Genomic DNA, 23603 nt, shown 5'->3' on the forward strand with positions numbered 1-23603 from the left:
AATCACAGTATGCAACTGCATTTGTCAGATACTCTCTGGATTAGTTCATGTTCGCTCATTTAGAGAACAGTCTGTGGTAGGTGTAATCCCCTAATATGTATGAATTTTACGATGCAGCTCATGGCTCTGTAGGTCTCAGTGACCGTCACATATCCTCCATTGCGTGTTTTGTGTCAGTGCACTGAAGTGCGTTTTGATGCTTGTTTGTGTTGTATAGGGTTTTTGCTTGTGAAAGTTCATCTTCTCTCTTCATGTTTGGAAATCTTCATTCTTGATTCTTCATGTAATTTCATTTTTGGTGTTTTTAATTTTGTAATGTGTAAATTCTGTGTTGTTGTGTCTGTGTCCAGTTGAGAAATTTGAAGTGTGTTTGATGATTAGTATTAATGTAGTATTTCGGAGCCATATTTCTTCACCTGTGGTTCTCTTCTCTCCTGATTCGTCATGTGATTTGTCTGAGTATTGTGTAAAATGAGTGTCAGTTGCACTATAGATAAGTTCATGTTCGCTGAATGAGAGAACTGTCAGTGGTAGGTGTCATCACCTAATATGTATCAATTTTACGATGCAGCTAATGGCTTTGTAGGTCTTAGTGACCGTCACATATCCTCCATTGCATGTTTTGTGTCAGTGTACTGAAGTGTGTTTGGATGCTTGTTTGTGTTGTGTACAGTCTTTCCTTGTGAAAGCTCATCTTCTCTCTTCATGTTTGGAAATCTTCTTTCTTGATTCTTCATGTAATTTCATTATTGGTGTTTTTAATTTTGTAATGTGTAAATACTGTGTTGTTGTGTCTGTGTCCAGTTGCGAAATTTGAAGTTTGTTTGATGATTAGTATTAATGTTGTATTTTGGAGGCACATTTCTTCGTGTGTGGTTCTCTTTTCTCTTGATTCTTCTAGTCATTTGTGTGAGTAGTGTGTAAAATGAGTGTAATTGGATTTATAGTTTCATATGTAGAGTGATGTAAAGTTGTGTTCTGATCTGTTTTTGTGAGTAGAATTGTTGTACAGAGTGTATAGTGTTTTATAGAGACATATTTCTTCATGGGACAAAATCTTCTTTCTGCATTCTACATGTAGTGTTAATGTAATTGGTTAGGTATGTGGGGTGTGAGTGTTGAACAGGTGTTGTATTACAGTTATCTGTAGAGAAATATACGAGTATGTATGGAGGATATGTGGTATAGATGGTTCTGCCATTTTTACATCATACATTGAGTTCTCTATGTATCTGGTGACGTCGAGTTGGACTTATTCTGAGATTGAACTTTCTCGAGAATTAACAGCTTGCACATGTGTTTCTGTGACACATGGTAACAATGTAATTTCTCCACATAGAGGGTTTTCCGTCACACTTGTATACTGACATAAAAAGAATTCAGATGTTTAGGTTTATTAGGTATTTTTCCCATTTTCATTTGTATACTAATATATGCCCGAATTGGAAACATCATAAATCCTAATCCGTTTCAATACCGAGGTGTCCGATACTTTAATCCATCCATGAACTTAGCATATAATGAGCTATATTACTCATGTTTTATTAGTAATATCTTTTTATCTGATTCAGATATTTACTTTATTAATTGCAGTATGCAATTGCATATGTCAGTTACTCTCTAGATAAATTCATGTTCGCTCATTTAGAGAACAGTCAGTGGTAGGTATCGTCACATAATATGTATCAATTTTACGATGCAGCTAATGGCTTTGTAGGTCTCAGTGACCGTCACATATCCTCCATTGCATGTTTTTGTGTCAGAGTACTGAAGTGCATTGGGATGCTTGTTTGTGTTGTATACAGTGTTTGCTTGTGAAAGCTCATCTTCTCTCTTCATGTTTGGAAATCTTCTTTCTTGATTCTTCATGTAATTTCATTTTTGGTGTTTTTAATTTTGTAATGTGTAAATACTGTGTTGTTGTGTCTGTGTCCAGTTGAGAAATTTGAAGTGTGTTTGATGATTAGTATTAATGTAGTATTTCGGAGCCATATTTCTTCACCTGTGGTTCTCTTCTCTCTTGATTCGTCATGTGATTTGTCTGAGTATTGTGTAAAATGTGTGTAATTGGGTTTATAGTTACATATGTAGAGTGATGTAAACTTGTGTTCTGCTCTGTTTGTGTGAGTGAAATTGTTGTGAAGAGTATATAGTGTTTTGTGGAGACATATTTCTTCATGAGACAAAATCTTCTTTCTGCATTCTTCATGTAGTGTTAATGTAAGTGGTTTGATATGTGGTGTGTGAGTGTTGAACAGGTGTTGTATTACAGTTATCTGTAGAGAAATATACGAGTATGTATGGAGGATATGTGGTATAGCTGATTCTGCCATTTTTAAATCGTACATAGAGTTCTATATGTATATGGTGACATAGAGTTGGATTTATTCTGTGATTGAACTTTCTCGATAATTACAGCTTGCACATTTGTTTCTGGCAAAATGGTAACAATGTATTTTCTCCACATAGAGAGTTTTTTGCCACACTTGTAAACTGACATAAAGGGAATTCATATGTTTACGTTTATTAGGTATTTTTCCCATTTTCATTTGTATCCTAATATACGCCATAATTGTATACATCATAAATGGTAATCTGTTTCAATACCGAGGTGTCCGATACTTCAATCCATCCATGAACATAGCATATAATGAGCTATATTAGTCACGTTTTATTAGTAATATCTTTTCATCTGGGTCAGTTATTACTTTATTAATCGCAGTATGCTACTGCATTTGTCAGATACTCTCTGGATTAGTTCATGTTCGCTCATTTAGAGAACAGTCTGTGGTAGGTGTAATCCCCTAATATGTATGAATTTTACGATGCAGCTCATGGCTCTGTAGGTCTCAGTGACCGTCACATATCCTCCATTGCGTGTTTTGTGTCAGTGCACTGAAGTGCGTTTTGATGCTTGTTTGTGTTGTATAGGGTTTTTGCTTGTGAAAGTTCATCTTCTCTCTTCATGTTTGGAAATCTTCTTTCTTGATTCTTCATGTAATTTCATTTTTGGTGTTTTTAATTTTGTAATGTGTAAATTCTGTGTTGTTGTGTCTGTGTCCAGTTGAGAAATTTGAAGTGTGTTTGATGATTAGTATTAATGTAGTATTTCGGAGCCATATTTCTTCACCTGTGGTTCTCTTCTCTCCTGATTCGTCATGTGATTTGTCTGAGTATTGTGTAAAATGAGTGTACTTGGGTTTATAGTTACATATGTAGAGTGATGTAAACTTGTGTTTTGATCTGTTTGTGTGAGTGGAATTGTTGTGTAGAGTATATAATGTTTTGTAGAGACATATTTCTTCATGAGACAAAATCTTCTTTCTGCATTCTTCATGTAGTGTTAATGTAAGTGGTTTGATATGTGGTGTGTGACAGTTGAACAGGTGTTGTATTACAGTTATCTGTAGAGAAATATACGAGTATGTATGGAGGATATGTGGTATACTTGGTTCTGCCATTTTTACATCGTACATAGAGTTCTCTATGTATCTGGTGACATAGAGTTGGATTTATTCTGTGATTGAACCTTCTCGATAATTAACAGCTTGCACATTTGTTTCTGGCAACATGGTAACAATGTATTTTCTCCACATAGAGAGTTTTTTGTCACACTTGTAAACTGACATAAAGGGAATTCATATGTTTACGTTTATTAGGTATTTTTCCCATTTTCATTTGTATCCTAATATATGCCATAATTGTATGCATCATAAAATGTAATCCGTTTCAATACTGAGGTGTCCGATACTTCAATCCATCCATGAACATAGCATATAATGAGCTATATTAGTCATGTTTTATTAGTAATATCTTTTCATCTGGTTCAGTTATTACTTTATTAATCGCAGTATGCTACTGCATTTGTCAGATACTCTACTGATAAGTTCATGTTCGCTCATTTAGAGAACAGTCAGTGTTAGGTGTCATCACCTAATATGTATGAATTTTATGATGCAGCTAATGGCTTTGTAGGTCTCAGTGACCGTCACATATCCTCCATTGCATGTTTTGTGTCATAGTACTGAAGTGTGTTTGGATGCTTGTTTGTGTGGTATAGAGACTTTGCTTTTGAAAGTTCATCTTCTCTCTTCATGTTTGGAAATCTTCTTTCTTGATTCTTCATGTAATTTCATTTTTGGAGTTTTTAATTTTGTAATGTAGAAATACTGTGTTGTTGTTTCTGTATCCAGATCAGGAATTTGAAGTGTGTTTGATGATTAGAATTAATGTTGTATTTTGGAGGCATCGTTTTTCATGTGCGATTCTCTTCTCTCTTGTTTCTTCTAGTCATTTGTCTGAGTATTGTGTAAAATGAGTGTAACTGGGTTTATAGTTTCATATGTAGAGTGATGTAAAATTGTGTTCTGATCTGTTTGTGTGAGTGGAATTGTTGTATAGGGTATATGGTGTATTGTAGAGACATATTTCTTCATGAGACAAAATCTTCTTTCTGCATTCTTCATGTAGTGTTAATGTAAGTGGTTTGATATCTGGTATGTGAGTGTTGAACAGGTGTTGTACTACAGTTATCTGTAGAGAAATATACGAGTATGTATGGAGGATATGTGGTATAGATGATTCTGCCATTTTTACATCGTACATAGAGTTCTCTCTGTTTCTGGAGACATAGAGTTCTATTTATTCTGTGATTGAACTTTCTCGATAATTAACAGCTTGCAAATTTGATTCTGGAAACATGGTAACAATGTATTTTCTCCACATAGAGAGTTTTCTGTCACACTTGCATATTGACATAATAGGAATTCATATGTTTAGGTTAATTAGGTGTTTTTCTCATTTTTCATTTGTATACTAATATATGCCAGAATTGTAAACATCATAAATGCTAAATTATTTCAATACCGAGGTGTGCGATACTTTAATCCATCCATGAACTTAGCAAATAATGGGCTGTATTAGTCATGTTTATTAGTAATATCTTTTCATCTGGTTCAGTTATTACTTTATTAATCACAGTATGCAACTGCATTTGTCAGTTGCACTATAGATAAGTTCATGTTCGCTGAATGAGAGAACTGTCAGTGGTAGGTGTCATCACCTAATATGTATCAATTTTACGATGCAGCTAATGGCTTTGTAGGTCTTAGTGACCGTCACATATCCTCCATTGCATGTTTTGTGTCAGTGTACTGAAGTGTGTTTGGATGCTTGTTTGTGTTGTGTACAATCTTTCCTTGTGAAAGCTCATCTTCTCTCTTCATGTTTGGAAATCTTCTTTCTTGATTCTTCATGTAATTTCATTATTGGTGTTTTTAATTTTGTAATGTGTAAATACTGTGTTGTTGTGTCTGTGTCCAGTTGCGAAATTTGAAGTTTGTTTGATGATTAGTATTAATGTTGTATTTTGGAGGCACATTTCTTCGTGTGTGGTTCTCTTTTCTCTTGATTCTTCTAGTCATTTGTGTGAGTAGTGTGTAAAATGAGTGTAATTGGATTTATAGTTTCATATGTAGAGTGATGTAAAGTTGTGTTCTGATCTGTTTTTGTGAGTAGAATTGTTGTACAGAGTGTATAGTGTTTTATAGAGACATATTTCTTCATGGGACAAAATCTTCTTTCTGCATTCTACATGTAGTGTTAATGTAATTGGTTAGGTATGTGGGGTGTGAGTGTTGAACAGGTGTTGTATTACAGTTATCTGTAGAGAAATATACGAGTATGTATGGAGGATATGTGGTATAGATGGTTCTGCCATTTTTACATCATACATTGAGTTCTCTATGTATCTGGTGACGTCGAGTTGGACTTATTCTGAGATTGAACTTTCTCGATAATTAACAGCTTGCACATGTGTTTCTGTGACACATGGTAACAATGTAATTTCTCCACATAGAGGGTTTTCCGTCACACTTGTATACTGACATAAAAAGAATTCAGATGTTTAGGTTTATTAGGTATTTTTCCCATTTTCATTTGTATACTAATATATGCCCGAATTGGAAACATCATAAATCCTAATCCGTTTCAATACCGAGGTGTCCGATACTTTAATCCATCCATGAACTTAGCATATAATGAGCTATATTACTCATGTTTTATTAGTAATATCTTTTTATCTGATTCAGATATTTACTTTATTAATTGCAGTATGCAATTGCATATGTCAGTTACTCTCTAGATAAATTCATGTTCGCTCATTTAGAGAACAGTCAGTGGTAGGTATCGTCACATAATATGTATCAATTTTACGATGCAGCTAATGGCTTTGTAGGTCTCAGTGACCGTCACATATCCTCCATTGCATGTTTTTGTGTCAGAGTACTGAAGTGCATTGGGATGCTTGTTTGTGTTGTATACAGTGTTTGCTTGTGAAAGCTCATCTTCTCTCTTCATGTTTGGAAATCTTCTTTCTTGATTCTTCATGTAATTTCATTTTTGGTGTTTTTAATTTTGTAATGTGTAAATACTGTGTTGTTGTGTCTGTGTCCAGTTGAGAAATTTGAAGTGTGTTTGATGATTAGTATTAATGTAGTATTTCGGAGCCATATTTCTTCACCTGTGGTTCTCTTCTCTCTTGATTCGTCATGTGATTTGTCTGAGTATTGTGTAAAATGTGTGTAATTGGGTTTATAGTTACATATGTAGAGTGATGTAAACTTGTGTTCTGCTCTGTTTGTGTGAGTGAAATTGTTGTGAAGAGTATATAGTGTTTTGTGGAGACATATTTCTTCATGAGACAAAATCTTCTTTCTGCATTCTTCATGTAGTGTTAATGTAAGTGGTTCGATATGTGGTGTGTGAGTGTTGAACAGGTGTTGTATTACAGTTATCTGTAGAGAAATATACGAGTATGTATGGAGGATATGTGGTATAGCTGATTCTGCCATTTTTAAATCGTACATAGAGTTCTATATGTATATGGTGACATAGAGTTGGATTTATTCTGTGATTGAACTTTCTCGATAATTACAGCTTGCACATTTGTTTCTGGCAAAATGGTAACAATGTATTTTCTCCACATAGAGAGTTTTTTGCCACACTTGTAAACTGACATAAAGGGAATTCATATGTTTACGTTTATTAGGTATTTTTCCCATTTTCATTTGTATCCTAATATACGCCATAATTGTATACATCATAAATGGTAATCTGTTTCAATACCGAGGTGTCCGATACTTCAATCCATCCATGAACATAGCATATAATGAGCTATATTAGTCACGTTTTATTAGTAATATCTTTTCATCTGGGTCAGTTATTACTTTATTAATCGCAGTATGCTACTGCATTTGTCAGATACTCTCTGGATTAGTTCATGTTCGCTCATTTAGAGAACAGTCTGTGGTAGGTGTAATCACCTAATATGTATGAATTTTACGATGCAGCTCATGGCTCTGTAGGTCTCAGTGACCGTCACATATCCTCCATTGCGTGTTTTGTGTCAGTGCACTGAAGTGCGTTTTGATGCTTGTTTGTGTTGTATAGGGTTTTTGCTTGTGAAAGTTCATCTTCTCTCTTCATGTTTGGAAATCTTCTTTCTTGATTCTTCATGTAATTTCATTTTTGGTGTTTTTAATTTTGTAATGTGTAAATTCTGTGTTGTTGTGTCTGTGTCCAGTTGAGAAATTTGAAGTGTGTTTGATGATTAGTATTAATGTAGTATTTCGGAGCCATATTTCTTCACCTGTGGTTCTCTTCTCTCCTGATTCGTCATGTGATTTGTCTGAGTATTGTGTAAAATGAGTGTACTTGGGTTTATAGTTACATATGTAGAGTGATGTAAACTTGTGTTTTGATCTGTTTGTGTGAGTGGAATTGTTGTGTAGAGTATATAATGTTTTGTAGAGACATATTTCTTCATGAGACAAAATCTTCTTTCTGCATTCTTCATGTAGTGTTAATGTAAGTGGTTTGATATGTGGTGTGTGAGAGTTGAACAGGTGTTGTATTACAGTTATCTGTAGAGAAATATACGAGTATGTATGGAGGATATGTGGTATACTTGGTTCTGCCATTTTTACATCGTACATAGAGTTCTCTATGTATCTGGTGACATAGAGTTGGATTTATTCTGTGATTGAACCTTCTCGATAATTAACAGCTTGCCAATTTGTTTCTGGCAACATGGTAACAATGTATTTTCTCCACATAGAGAGTTTTTTGTCACACTTGTAAACTGACATAAAGGGAATTCATATGTTTACGTTTATTAGGTATTTTTCCCATTTTCATTTGTATCCTAATATATGCCATAATTGTATGCATCATAAAATGTAATCCGTTTCAATACTGAGGTGTCCGATACTTCAATCCATCCATGAACATAGCATATAATGAGCTATATTAGTCATGTTTTATTAGTAATATCTTTTCATCTGGTTCAGTTATTACTTTATTAATCGCAGTATGCTACTGCATTTGTCAGATACTCTACTGATAAGTTCATGTTCGCTCATTTAGAGAATAGTCAGTGTTAGGTGTCATCACCTAATATGTATGAATTTTATGATGCAGCTAATGGCTTTGTAGGTCTCAGTGACCGTCACATATCCTCCATTGCATGTTTTGTGTCATAGTACTGAAGTGTGTTTGGATGCTTATTTGTGTGGTATAGAGACTTTGCTTTTGAAAGGTCATCTTCTCTCTTCATGTTTGGAAATCTTCTTTCTTGATTCTTCATGTAATTTCATTTTTGGAGTTTTTAATTTTGTAATGTAGAAATACTGTGTTGTTGTTTCTGTATCCAGATCAGGAATTTGAAGTGTGTTTGATGATTAGAATTAATGTTGTATTTTGGAGGCATCGTTTTTCATGTGCGATTCTCTTCTCTCTTGTTTCTTCTAGTCATTTGTCTGAGTATTGTGTAAAATGAGTGTAACTGGGTTTATAGTTTCATATGTAGAGTGATGTAAAATTGTGTTCTGATCTGTTTGTGTGAGTGGAATTGTTGTATAGGGTATATGGTGTATTGTAGAGACATATTTCTTCATGAGACAAAATCTTCTTTCTGCATTCTTCATGTAGTGTTAATGTAAGTGGTTTGATATCTGTTATGTGAGTGTTGAACAGGTGTTGTACTACAGTTATCTGTAGAGAAATATACGAGTATGTATGGAGGATATGTGGTATAGATGATTCTGCCATTTTTACATCGTACATAGAGTTCTCTCTGTTTCTGGAGACATAGAGTTCTATTTATTCTGTGATTGAACTTTCTCGATAATTAACAGCTTGCAAATTTGATTCTGGAAACATGGTAACAATGTATTTTCTCCACATAGAGAGTTTTCTGTCACACTTGCATATTGACATAATAGGAATTCATATGTTTAGGTTAATTAGGTGTTTTTCTCATTTTTCATTTGTATACTAATATATGCCAGAATTGTAAACATCATAAATGCTAAATTATTTCAATACCGAGGTGTGCGATACTTTAATCCATCTATGAACTTAGCAAATAATGGGCTGTATTAGTCATGTTTATTAGTAATATCTTTTCATCTGGTTCAGTTATTACTTTATTAATCACAGTATGCAACTGCATTTGTCAGTTGCACTATAGATAAGTTCATGTTCGCTGAATGAGAGAACAGTCAGTGGTGGGTGTCATCACCTAATATGTATCAATTTTACGATGCAGCTAATGGCTTTGTAGGTCTCAGTGACCGTCACATATCCTCCATTGCATGTTTTGTGTCAGTGTACTGAAGTGTGTTTGGATGCTTGTTTGTGTTGTGTACAGTCTTTCCTTGTGAAAGCTCATCTTCTCTCTTCATGTTTGGAAATCTTCTTTCTTGATTCTTCATGTAATTTCATTTTTGGTGTTTTTAATTTTGTAATGTGTAAATACTGTGTTGTTGTGTCTGTGTCCAGTTGTGAAAATTGAAGTTTGTTTGATGATTAGTATTAATGTTGTATATTGGAGGCATATTTCTTCATGTGTGGTTCTTCTCTCTCTTGATTCTTCTAGTCATTTGTGTGAGTAGTGTGTAAAATGAGTGTAATTGGATTTATAGTTTCATATGTAGAGTGATGTAAAGTTGTGTTCTGATCTGATTTTGTGAGTAGAATTGTTGTATAGAGTATATAGTGTTTTATAGAGACATATTTCTTCATGAGACTAAATCTTCTTTCTGCATTCTTCATGTAGTGTTAATGTAATTGGTTAGATTGTAGGGTGTGAGTGTTGAACAGGTGTTGTATTACAGTTATCTGTAGAGAAATATACGAGTATGTATGGAGGATATGTGGTATAGATGGTTCTGCCATTTTTACATCATACATTGAGTTCTCTATGTATCTGGTTTCGTCGAGTTGGACTTATTCTGTGATTGAACTTTCTCGACAATTAACAGCTTGCACATGTGTTTCTGGACACATGGTAACAATGTATTTTCTCCACATAGAGGGTTTTCTGTCACACTTGTATACTGACATAAAAGGAATTCAGATGTTTAGGTTTATTAGGTATTTTTCCCATTTTCATTTGTATACGAATATATGCCCGAATTGGAAACATCATAAATCCTAATCCGTTTCAATACCGAGGTGTCCGATACTTTAATCCATCCATGAACTTAGCATATAATGAGCTATATTACTCATGTTTTATTAGTAATATCTTTTTCATCTGATTCAGATATTTACTTTATTAATTGCGGTATGCAATCACATATGTCAGTTACTCTCTAGATAATTCATGTTCGCTCATTTAGAGAACAGTCAGTGGTAGGGTTCATCACCTAATATGTATCAATTTTACGATGCAGCTAATGGCTTTGTAGGTCTCAGTGACCGTCACATATCCTCCATTGCGTGTTTTGTGTCAGTGCACTGAAGTGCGTTTTGATGCTTGTTTGTGTTGTATAGGGTTTTTGCTTGTGAAAGTTCATCTTCTCTCTTCATGTTTGAAAATCTTCTTTCTTGATTCTTCATGTAATTTCATTTTTGGTGTTTTTAATTTTGTAATGTGTAAATTCTGTGTTGTTGTGTCTGTGTCCAGTTGAGAAATTTGAAGTGTGTTTGATGATTAGTATTAATGTAGTATTTCGGAGCCATATTTCTTCACCTGTGGTTCTCTTCTTTCCTGACTCGTAATGTGATTTGTCTGAGTATTGTGTAAAATGAGTGTACTTGGGTTTATAGTTACATATGTAGAGTGATGTAAACTTGTGTTTTGATCTGTTTGTGTGAGTGGAATTGTTGTGTAGAGTATATAATGTTTTGTAGAGACATATTTCTTCATGAGACAAAATCTTCTTTCTGCATTCTTCATGTAGTGTTAATGTAAGTGGTTTGATATGTGGTGTGTGAGTGTTGAACAGGTGTTGTATTACAGTTATCTGTAGAGAAATATACGAGTATGTATGGAGGATATATGGTATAGTTGGTTCTGCCATTTTTACATCGTACATAGAGTTCTCTATGTATCTGGTGACATAGAGTTGGATTTATTCTGTGATTGAACCTTCTCGATAATTAACAGCTTGCACATTTGTTTCTGGCAACATGGTAACAATGTATTTTCTCCACATAGAGAGTTTTTTGTCACACTTGTAAACTGACATAAAGGGAATTCATATGTTTACGTTTATTAGGTATTTTTCCCATTTTCATTTGTATCCTAATATATGCCATAATTGTATACATCATAAAATGTAATCCGTTTCAATACTGAGGTGTCCGATACTTCAATCCATCCATGAACATAGCATATAATGAGCTATATTAGTCATGTTTTATTAGTAATATCTTTTCATCTGGTTCAGTTATTACTTTATTAATCGCAGTATGCTACTGCATTTGTCAGATACTCTACTGATAAGTTCATGTTCGCTCATTTAGAGAACAGTCAGTGTTAGGTGTCATCACCTAATATGTATGAATTTTATGATGCAGCTAATGGCTTTGTAGGTCTCAGTGACCGTCACATATCCTCCATTGCATGTTTTGTGTCAGAGTACTGAAGTGTGTTTGGATGCTTGTTTGTGTGGTATAGAGTCTTTGCTTTTGAAAGTTCATCTTAACTCTTCATGTTTGGAAATCTTCTTTCTTGATTCTTCTTGTAATTTCATTTTTGGAGTTTTTAATTTTGTAATGTAGAAATACTGTGTTGTTGTTTCTGTATCCAGATCAGGAATTTGAAGTGTGTTTTATGATTAGAATTAATGTTGTATTTTGGAGGCATCGTTTTTCATGTGCGATTCTCTTCTCTCTTGATTCTTCTAGTCATTTGTCTGAGTATTGTGTAAAATGAGTGTAACTGGGTTTATAGTTTCATATGTAGAGTGATGTAAAATTGTGTTCTGATCTGTTTGTGTGAGTGGAATTGTTGTATAGGGTATATGGTGTATTGTAGAGACATATTTCTTCATGAGACAAAATCTTCTTTCTGCATTCTTCATGTAGTGTTAATGTAAGTGGTTTGATATCTGGTATGTGAGTGTTGAACAGGTGTTGTACTACAGTTATCTGTAGAGAAATATACGAGTATGTATGGAGGATATGTGGTATAGATGATTCTGCCATTTTTACATCGTACATAGAGTTCTCTCTGTATCTGGAGACATAGAGTTCTATTTATTCTGTGATTGAACTTTCTCGATAATTAACAGCTTGCAAACTTGATTCTGGAAACATGGTAACAATGTATTTTCTCCACATAGAGAGTTTTCTGTCTCACTTGCATATTGACATAATAGGAATTCATATGTTTAGGTTAATTAGGTGTTTTTCTCATTTTTCATTTGTATACTAATATATGCCAGAATTGTAAACATCATAAATGCTTCTAATAATTTCCGGGTATGCAGCCGGATCCCGTCGACATTCTGCCACGATATTTCGGCCCAGAGACGTCCGGCCATCATCAGGTGAGTACACAACTACTGAAGAGCCCAGGTGCACCTGGGCTCTTCAGTAGTTGTGTACTCACCTGATGATGGCCGGACGTCTCTGGGCCGAAATATCGTGGCAGAATGTCGACGGGATCCGGCTGCATACCCGGGAATTATTAGAAGAAGAAATACGCCGGGAAAATTTCAGAAGTCACATCATAAATGCTAAATTATTTCAATACCGAGGTGTGCGATACTTTAATCCATCCATGAACTTAGCAAATAATGAGCTGTATTAGTCATGTTTATTAGTAATATCTTTTCATCTGGTTCAGTTATTACTTTATTAATCACAGTATGCAACTGCATTTGTCAGTTGCACTATAGATAAGTTCATGTTCGCTGAATGAGAGAACAGTCAGTGGTAGGTGTCATCACCTAATATGTATCAATTTTACGATGCAGCTAATGGCTTTGTAGGTCTCAGTGACCGTCACATATCCTCCATTGCATGTTTTGTGCCAGTGTACTGAAGTGTGTTTGGATGCTTGTTTGTGTTGTATAGAGTGTTTGCTTTTGAAAGTTCATCTTCTCTCTTCATGTTTGGGAATGTTCTTTCTTGATTCTTCATGTAATTTCATTTTTGGTGTTTTTAATTTTGTAATGTGTAAATACTGTGTTGTTGTGTCTGTGTCCAGTTGCGAAATTTGAAGTTTGTTTGATGATTAGTATTAATGTTGTATTTTGGAGGCGTATTTCTTCATGTGCGGTTCTCTTCTCTCTTGATTCTTCTAGTCATTTGTGTGAGTAGTGTGTAAAATGAGTGTAATTGGATTTATAGTTTCATATGTAAATTGATGTAAAGTTGTGTTCTGATCTGTTTGTGTGAGCAGAATTGTTGTATAGAGTATATAGTGTTTTGTAGAGACATATTTCTTCATGAGACATAATCTTCTTTCTGCATTCTTCATGTAGTGTTAATGTAATTTGTTAGATATGTGGGGTGTGAGTGTTGAACAGGTGTTGTATTACAGTTATCTGTAGAGAAATATACGAGTATGTATGGAGGATATGTGGTATAGATGGTTCTGCCATTTTTACATCGTACATAGAGTTCTCTCTGTATCTGGTGACATAGAGTTGGATTTATTCTGTGATTGAAATTTCTCGATAATTAACAGCTTGCACATGTGTTTCTGGCAACATGGTAACAATGTATTTTCTCCACATAGAGAGTTTTTTGCCACACTTGTAAACTGACATAAAGGGAATTCATATGTTTACGTTTATTAGGTATTTTTCCCATTTTTATTTGTATCCTAATATATGCCATAATTGTATACCTCATAAATGGTATTCCGTTTCAATACCGAGGTGTCCGATACTTCAATCCATCCATGAACATAGCATATAATGAGCTATATTAGTCATGTTTTATTAGTAATATCTTATCATCTGTTTCAGTTATTACTTTATTAATCGCAGTATGCTACTGCATTTGTCAGATACTCTACTGATAAGTTCATGTTCGCTCATTTAGACAACAGTCAGTGGTAGGTGTCATCACTTAATATGTATGAATTTTATGATGTAGCTAATGGGTTTGTAGGTCTCAGTGACTGTCACATATCCTCCATTGCATGTTTTGTGTCAGTGTACTGAAGTGTGTTTGGATGCTTTTTTTGTGTTGTATACACTCTTAGCTTGTGAAAGCTCATCTTCTCTCTTCATGTTTGGAAATCTTCTTTCTTGATTCTTCATGTAATTTCATTTTTGGTGTTTTTAATTTTGTAATGTGTAAATACTGTGTTGTTGTGTCTGTGTCCAGTTGCGAAATTTGAAGTGTGTTTGATGATTAGTATTAATGTTGTATTTTGGAGGCATATATCTTCATGTGCGGTTCTCTTCTCTCTTGTTTCTTCTAGTCATTTGTGTGAGTAGTGTGTAAAATGAGTGTAATTGGATTTATAGTTTCATATGTAGATTGATGTAAAGTTGTGTTCTTATCTGTTTGTGTGAGCAGAATTGTTGTATAGAGTATATAGTGTTTTGTAGAGACATATTTCTTCATGAGACAAAATTTTCTTTCTGCATTCTTCATGTAGTGTTAATGTAAGTGGTTTGATATGTGGTGTGTGAGTGTTGAACTGGTGTTGTATTACAGTTATCTGTAGAGAAATATACGAGTATGTATGGAGTATAGATGGTTCTGCCATTTTTACATCATACATTGAGTTCTCTATGTATCTGGTGACGTCGAGTTCGACTTATTCTGTGATTGAACTTTCTTGAGAATTAACAGCTTGCACATTTGTTTCTGGACACATGGTAACAATGTATTTTCTCCACATAGAGAGTTTTCTGTCACACTTGTATACTGACATAAAAGGAATTCAGATGATTAGGTTTATTAGGTATTTTTCCCATTTTCATTTATATCCCAATATATGCCAGAATTGTAAACATCATAAATGCTAATCTATTTCAATACCGAGGTGTCCGATACTTTAATCCATCCATGAACTTAGCAAATAATGAGCTGTATTAGTCATGTTTTATTAGTAATATGTTTTCATCTGGTTCAGTTATTACTTTATTAATCACAGTATGCAACTGCATTTGTCAGTTACACTATAGACAAGGTCATGTTCGCTGAATGAGAGAACAGTCAGTGGTAGGTGTCATCACCTAATATGTATCACTTTTACGATGCAGCTAATGGCTTTGTAGGTCTCAGTGACCGTCACATATCCTCCATTGCATGTTTTGTGTCAGTGTACTGAAGTGTTTTTGGATACTTGTTTGTGTTGTATAGAGTTTTTGCTTGTGAAAGTTCACCTTCTCTCTTCATGTTTGGAAATCTTTCTTGATTCTTCATGTAATTTCATTTTTGATGTTTTTAATTTTGTAATGTGTAAATACTGTGTTGTTGTGTCTGTGTCCAGTTGCGAAATTTGAAATGTGTGAGTATTGTGTAAAATGAGTGTAATTGGGTTTATAGTTACATATGTAGAGTGATGGAAACCTGTGTTCTGATCTGTTTGTGTGAGTAGAATTGTTGTATAGAGTATATAGTGTTTTGTAGAGACATATTTCTTCATGAGACAAAATCTTCTTTCTGCATTCTTCATGTAGTGTTAATGTAAGTGGTTTGATATGTGGTGTGTGAGTGTTGAACAGGTGTTGTATTACAGTTATCTGTAGAGAAATACACGAGTATGTATGGAGGATATGTGGTATAAATCGTTCTGCCATTTTTACATCGTACATAGAGTTCTCTATGTATCTGGTGACATAGAGTTGGTTTTATTCTGTGATTGAACTTTCTCGATAATTAATAGCTTGCACATTTCTTTCTGGCAACGTGGTAACAATGTATTTTCTCCACATAGAGAGTTTTCTGTCACACTTGTATACTGACATAAAAGGAATTCAGATGTTTAGGTTTATTAGGTATTTTTCCCATTTTCATTTGTAAACTAATATATGCCAGAATTGGAAACATCAGAAATGCTAATCCGTTTCAATACCGAGGTGTCGGATACTTTAATCCATCCATTAACTTCGCATATAATGAGCTATATTACTCATGTTTTATAAGTAATATCTTTTTCATCTGGCTCAGATATTCACTTTATTAATTGCAGTATGCAATTGCATATGTCAGTTACTCTCTAGATAAATTCATGTTCGCTCATTTAGAGAACAGTCAGTGGTAGGTATCATCACCTAATATATATCAATTTTACGATGCAGCTAATGGCTTTGTAGGTCTCAGTGACCGTCGCATATCCTCCATTGTGTGTTGCTGTCAGTGCACTGAAGTGCGTTTGGATTCTTGTTTCTGTTGTATAGGGTTTTTGCTTGTGAAAGTTCATCTAATCTCTTCATGTTTGGAAATCTTCTTTCTTGATTCTTCATGTAATTTCATTTTTGGTGTTTTCAATTTTGTAATGTGTAAATTCTGTGTTGTTGTGTCTGTGTCCAGTTCAGAAATTTGAAGTGTGTTTGATGATTAGTATTAATGTAGTATTTCGGAGCCATATTTCTTCACCTGTGGTTCTCCTCTCTTGATTCGTCATGTGATTTGTCTGAGTATTGTGTAAGATGAGTGTAATTGGGATTATAGTTACATATGTAGAGTGATGTAAACTTGTGTTCTGATCTGTTTGTGTGAGTGGAATTGTTGTGTAGAGTATATAGTATTTTGTAGAGACATATTTCTTATTGAGACAAAATCTTCTTTCTGCATTCTTCATGTAGTGTTAATGTAAGTGGTTTGATATGTGGTGTGTGAGTGTTGAACAGGTGTTGTATTACAGTTATCTGTAGAGAAATATATGACTATGTATGGAGAATATGTGGTATAGCTGGTTCTGCGATTTTTACATCGCACATAGAGTTCTCTATGTATCTAGTGACATGGAGTTGGATTTATTCTGTGATTGAACTGTTTCGATAATTAACAGCTTGCACATTTGTTTCTGGCAACATGGTAACAATGTATTTTCTCCACATGGAGAGTTTTTGTCACATTTGTAAACTGACATAAGGGGAATTCTTATGTTTACGTTTATTAGGTATTTTTCCCATTTTCATTTGTATCCTAATATATGCCATAATTGTATACATCATAAATGGTAATCCGTTTCAATACCGAGGTGTCCGATTCTTCAATCCATCCATGAACATAGCATATAATGAGCTATATTACTCATGTTTTATTAGTAATATCGTTTCATCTGGGTAAGTTATTACTTTATTAATCGCAGTATGCTACTGCATTTGTCAGATACTCTCTGGATAAGTTCATGTTCGCTCATTTAGAGAACAGTCAGTGGTAGGTGTCATCACCAAATATGTATGAATTTTATGATGCAGCTAATGGCTTTGTAGGTCTCAGTGACCGTCACATATCCTCCATTGCATGTTTTGTGCCAGTGTACTGAAGTGTGTTTGGATGCTTGTTTGTGTTGTATAGAGTGTTTGCTTTTGAAAGTTCATCTTCTCTCTTCATGTTTGGGAATCTTCTTTCTTGATTCTTCATGTAATTTCATTTTTGGTGTTTTTAATTTTGTAATGTAGAAATACTGTGTTGTTGTGTCTGTGTCCAGTTGAGGGATTTGAAGTGTGTTTGATGATTAGAATTAATGTTGTATTTTGGAGGCATCTTTCTTCATGTGCGGTTCTCTTCTCTCTTAATTCTTCATATCATTTGTCTGAGTATTGTGTAAAATTAGTGTAATTGGGTTTATAGTTTCATATGTAGAGTGATGTAAAGTTGTGTTCTGATCTGTTTGTGTGAGTGGAATTGTTGTATAGGGTATATGGTGTATTGTAGAGACATATTTCTTCAGGAGACAAAATCTTCTTTCTGCATTCTTCATGTAGTGTTAATGTAAGTGGTTAGATATCTGGTATGTGAGTGTTGAACAGGTGTTGTACTACAGTTATCTGTAGAGAAATATACGAGTATGTATGGAGGATATGTGGTATAGATGATTCTGCCATTTTTACATCATAAATTGAGTTCTCTATGTATCTGGAGACGTCGAGTTGTATTTATTCTGTGATTGAACTTTCTCGAGAATTAACAGCTTGCACATTTGTTTCTGGACACATGGTAACAATGTATTTTCTCCACATAGAGTGTTTTCTGTCACACTTGTATACTGACATAAAAGGAATTCAGATGTTTAGGTTTATTAGGTATTTTTCCCATTTTCATTAGTATACTTATATATGCCAGAATTGGAAACATCATAAATGCTAATCCGTTTCAATACCGAGGTGTCCGATACTTTAATGCATCCATGAACTTAGCATATAATGAGCTATATCACTCATGATTTATAAGTAATATCTTTTTCATCTGGTTCAGATATTTTCTTTATTAATTGCAGTATGCAATTGCATATGTCAGTTACTCTCTAGATAAATTCATGTTCGCTCATTTAGAGAACAGTCAGTGGTAGGTATCATCACCTAATATGTATCAATTTTACGATGCAGATAATGGCTTTGTAGGTCTCAGTGACCGTCACATATCCTCCATTGAGTGTTTGGATGCTTGTTTGTGTTGCATAGAGTTTTTGCTTGTGAAAGTTCATCTTCTCTCTTCATGTTTGGAAATCTTCTTTCTTGATTCTTCATGTAATTTCATTTTTGGTGTTTTTAATTTTGTAATGTGTAAATACTGTGTTGTTGTGTCTGTGTCCAGTTGAGAAATTTGAAGTGTGTTTGATGATTAGGATTAATGTAGTATTTCGGAGCCATATTTCTTCACCTGTGGTTCTCTTCTTACTTGATTCGTCATTTGATTTGTCTAAGTATTGTGTAAGATGAGTGTAATTGCGATTATAGTTACATATGTAGAGTGATGTAAACTTGTGTTCTGATCATTTTGTGTGAGTGGAATTATTGTGTAGAGTATATAGTGTTTTGTAGAGACCTATTTCTTCATGAGACAAAATCTTCTTTCTGCATTCTTCATGTAGTGTTAATGTAAGTGGTTTGACATGTGGTCTGTGAGTGTTGAACAGATGTTGTATTACAGTTATCTGTAGAGAAGTATACGAGTATGTATGGAGGATATATGGTATAGATGGTTCTGCCATTGTTACATCATACATCGAGTTCTCTATGAATCTGGAGTCATAGAGTTGGTTTTATTCTGTGATTGAAATTTCACGATAATTAACAGCTTGCTCATTTGTTTCTGGAAACATGATAACCATGTATTTTCTGCACATAGAGAGTTTTTTGTCACACTTGTAAACTGACATAAAGGGAATTCATATGTTTACGTTTATTAGGTATTTTTCCCATTTTCATTTGTATCCTAATATATGCCATAATTGTATACATCATAAATTGTAATCCGTTTCAATACCGAGGTGTCCGATAGTTCAATCCATCCGTCAACATAACATATAATGAGCTATATTAGTCATGTTTTATTAGTAATATCTTTTCATCTGGGTAAGTTATTACTTTATTAATCGCAGTATGCTACTCCATTTGTCAGATACTCTCTGGATAAGTTTACGTTCGCTCATTTAGAGAACAGTCTGTGGTAGGTGTCATCACCTAATATGTATGAATTTTATGATGCTGCTAATGGCTTTGTAGGTCTCAGTCACCGTCACATATCCTCCATTGCATGTTTTGTCAGTGTACTGAAGTGTGTTTGGATGCTTGTTTGTGTTGTATAGAGGCTTTGATTTTGAAAGTTCATCTTCTCTCATCATGTTTGGAAATCTTCTTTCTGGATTCGTCATGTAATTTCATTTTTGGTGTTTTCAATTTCGTAATGTGTAAATACTGTGTTGTTGTGTCTGTGTCCAATTGCGAATTATGAAGTGTGTTTGATGATTAGTATTAATGTTGTATTTTGGAGGCATATATCTCCATGTGCGGTTCTCTTCTCTCTTGTTTCTTCTAGTCATTTGTGTGAGTAGTGTGTAAAATGGGTGTAATTGGATTTATACATAGTTTCATATGTAGATTGAGGTAAAGTTGTGTCCTGATCTGTTTGTGTGAGCAGAATTGTTGTATAGAGTATATAGTGTTTTGTAGAGACATATTTCTTCATGAGACAAAATCTTCTTTCTGCATTCTTCATGTAGTGTTAATGTAAGTGGTTTGATATGTGGTGTGTGAGTGTTGAACAGGTGTTGTATTACAATTATCTGTAGAGAAATATACGAGTATGTATGGAGGATATGTGGTATAGATTGTTCTGTCATTTTTACATCATACATTGAGTTCTCTATGTATCTGGTGACGTCGAGTTCGACTTATTCTGTGATTGAACTTTCTCGAGAATTAACAGCTTGCACATTTGTTTCTGGACACATGGTAACAATGTATTTTCTCCACATAGAGAGTTTTCTGTCACACTTGTATACTGACATAAAAGGAATTCAGATGTTTAGTTTTATTAGGTATTTTTCCCATTTTAATTTATATCCCAATATATGCCAGAATTGTAAACATCATAAATGCTAATCTATTTCAATACCTAGGTGTCCGATACTTTAATCCATCCATGAACTTTGCAAATAATGAGCTGTATTAGTCATGTTTTATTAGTAATATCTTTTCATCTGGTTCAGTTATTACTTTATTAATCACAGTATGCAACTGCATTTGTCAGTTACACTATAGACAAGGTCATGTTCGCTGAATGAGAGAACAGTCTGTGGTAGGTGTCATCACCTAATATGTATCAATTTTACGATGCAGCTAATGGCTTTGTAGGTCTCAGTGACCGTCACATATCCTCCATTGCATGTTTTGTGTCAGTGTACTGAAGTGAGTTTGGATGCTTGTTTGTGTTGTATACAGTCTTTGCTTGTGAAAGCTCATCTTCTCTCTTCATGTTTGGAAATCTTCTTCCTTGATTCCTCATGTAATTTCATTTTTGGTGTTTTTAATTTTGTAATGTGTAAATACTGTGTTGTTGTGTCTGTGTCCAGTTGCGAAATTTGAAGTGTGTTTGATGATTAGTATTAATGTTGTATATATGAGGCATTTTTCTTCATGTGCGGTTCTCTTCTCTCTTGATTCTTCTAGTCATTTGTGTGAGTAGTGTGTAAAATGAGTGTAATTGGATTTATAGTTTCATATGTAGAGTGATGTAAAGTTGTGTTCTGATCTATGTGAGTGAGTATTATTGTTGTATAGAGTATATAGTGTTTTGTAGAGACATATTTCTTCATGAGACAAAATCTTCTTTCTGCATTCTTCATGTAGTGTTAATGTAATTGGTTAGATATGTGGGGTGTGAGTGTTGAACAGGTGTTGTATTACAGTTATCTGTAGAGAAATATACGAGTATGTATGGAGGATATGTGGTATAGATGGTTCTGCCATTTTCACATCATACATTGAGTTCTCTATGTATCTGGAGACGTCGAGTTGGACTTATTCTGTGATTGAACTTTCTCGATAATTAACAGCTTGCGCATTTGTTTCTGGACACATGGTAACAATGTATTTTCTCCACATAGAGGGTTTTCTGTCACACTTGTATACCGACATAAAAGGAATTCAGATGTTTAGGTTTATTAGGTATTTTTCCCATTTTCATTTGTATACAAATATATGCCAGAATTGGAAACATCATAAATGCTAATCCGTTTCAATACCGAGGTGTCCGATACTTTAATCCATCCATGAACTTAGCATATAATGAGCTATATTACTCATGTTTTATTAGTAATATCTTTTTCATCTGGTTCAGATATTTACTTTATTAATTGCAGTATGCAATTGCATATGTCAGTTACTCTCTAGATAAAATCATGTTCGCTCATTTAGAGAACAGTCAGTGGTAGGTGTCATCACCTAATATGTATGAATTTTACGATGCAGCTAATGGCTTTGTAGGTCTCTGTGACCGTCACATATCCTCCATTGCATGTTTTGTCAGTGTACTGTGTTGTGTTTGGATGCTTGTTTGTGTTGTATAGATTCTTTGATTTTGAAAGTTCATCTTCTCTCTTCATGTTCGGAAATCCTCTTTCTGGATTCGTCATGTAATTTCATTTTTGGTGTTTTCAATTTTGTAATGTGTAAATACTGTGTTGTTGTGTCTGTGTCCAATGGCGAATTATGAAGTGTGTTTGATGATTAGTATTAATGTTGTATTTTGGAGGCATATATCTTCATGTGGGGTTCTCTTCTCTCTTGTTTCTTCTAGTCATTTGTGTGAGTAGTGTGTAAAATGAGTGTAATTGGATTTATAGTTTCATATGTAGAGTGATGTAAAGTTGTGTTCTGATCTGTTTTTGTGAGTAGAATTGTTGTATAGAGTATATAGTGTTTTATAGAGACATATTTCTTCGTGAGACAAAATCTTCTTTCTGCATTGTTCATGTAGTGTTAATGTAATTGGTTAGATTGTGGGGTGTGAGTGTTGAACAGGTGTTGTATTACAGTTATCTGTAGAGAAGTATACGAGTATGTATGGAGGATATGTGGTATAGATGGTTCTGCCATTTTTACATCATACATTGAGTTCTCTATGTATCTGGTGACGTCGAGTTGGACTTATTCTGTGATTGAACTTTCTCGACAATTAACAGCTTGCACATGTGTTTCTGGACACATGGTAACAATGTATTTTCTCCACATAGAGGGTTTTCTGTCACACTTGTATACTGACATAAAAGGAATTCAGATGTTTAGGTTTATTAGGTATTTTTCCCATTTTCATTTGTATACGAATATATGCCCGAATTGGAAACATTATAAATCCTAATCCGTATCAATACCGAGGTGTCCGATACTTTAATCCATCCTTGAACTTAGCATATAATGAGCTATATTACTCATGTTTTATTAGTAATATCTTTTTCATCTGATTCAGATATTTACTTTATTAATTGCGGTATGCAATTGCATATGTCAGTTACTCTCTAGATAATTCATGTTCGCTCATTTAGAGAACAGTCAGTGGTAGGGTTCATCACCTAATATGTATCAATTTTACGATGCAGCTAATGGCTTTGTAGGTCTCAGTGACCGTCACATATCCTCCATTGCGTGTTTTGTGTCAGAGTACTGAAGTGTGTTTGGATGCTTGTTTGTGTTGTATAGAGTCTTTGCTTTTGAAAGTTCATCTTATCTCTTGATGTTTGGAAATCTTCTTCCTTGATTCTTCATGTAATTTCATTTTTGGAGTTTTTAATTTTGTAATGTAGAAATACTGTGTTGTTGTTTCTGTGTCCAGATGAGGAATTTGAAGTGTGTTTGATGATTAGAATTAATGTTGTATTTTGGAGGCAACGTTTT

The sequence above is a fragment of the Schistocerca cancellata genome, chromosome 1 (assembly GCF_023864275.1).
Source record: "Schistocerca cancellata isolate TAMUIC-IGC-003103 chromosome 1, iqSchCanc2.1, whole genome shotgun sequence".
Classification (NCBI taxonomy): Eukaryota; Metazoa; Arthropoda; class Insecta; order Orthoptera; family Acrididae; genus Schistocerca; species Schistocerca cancellata.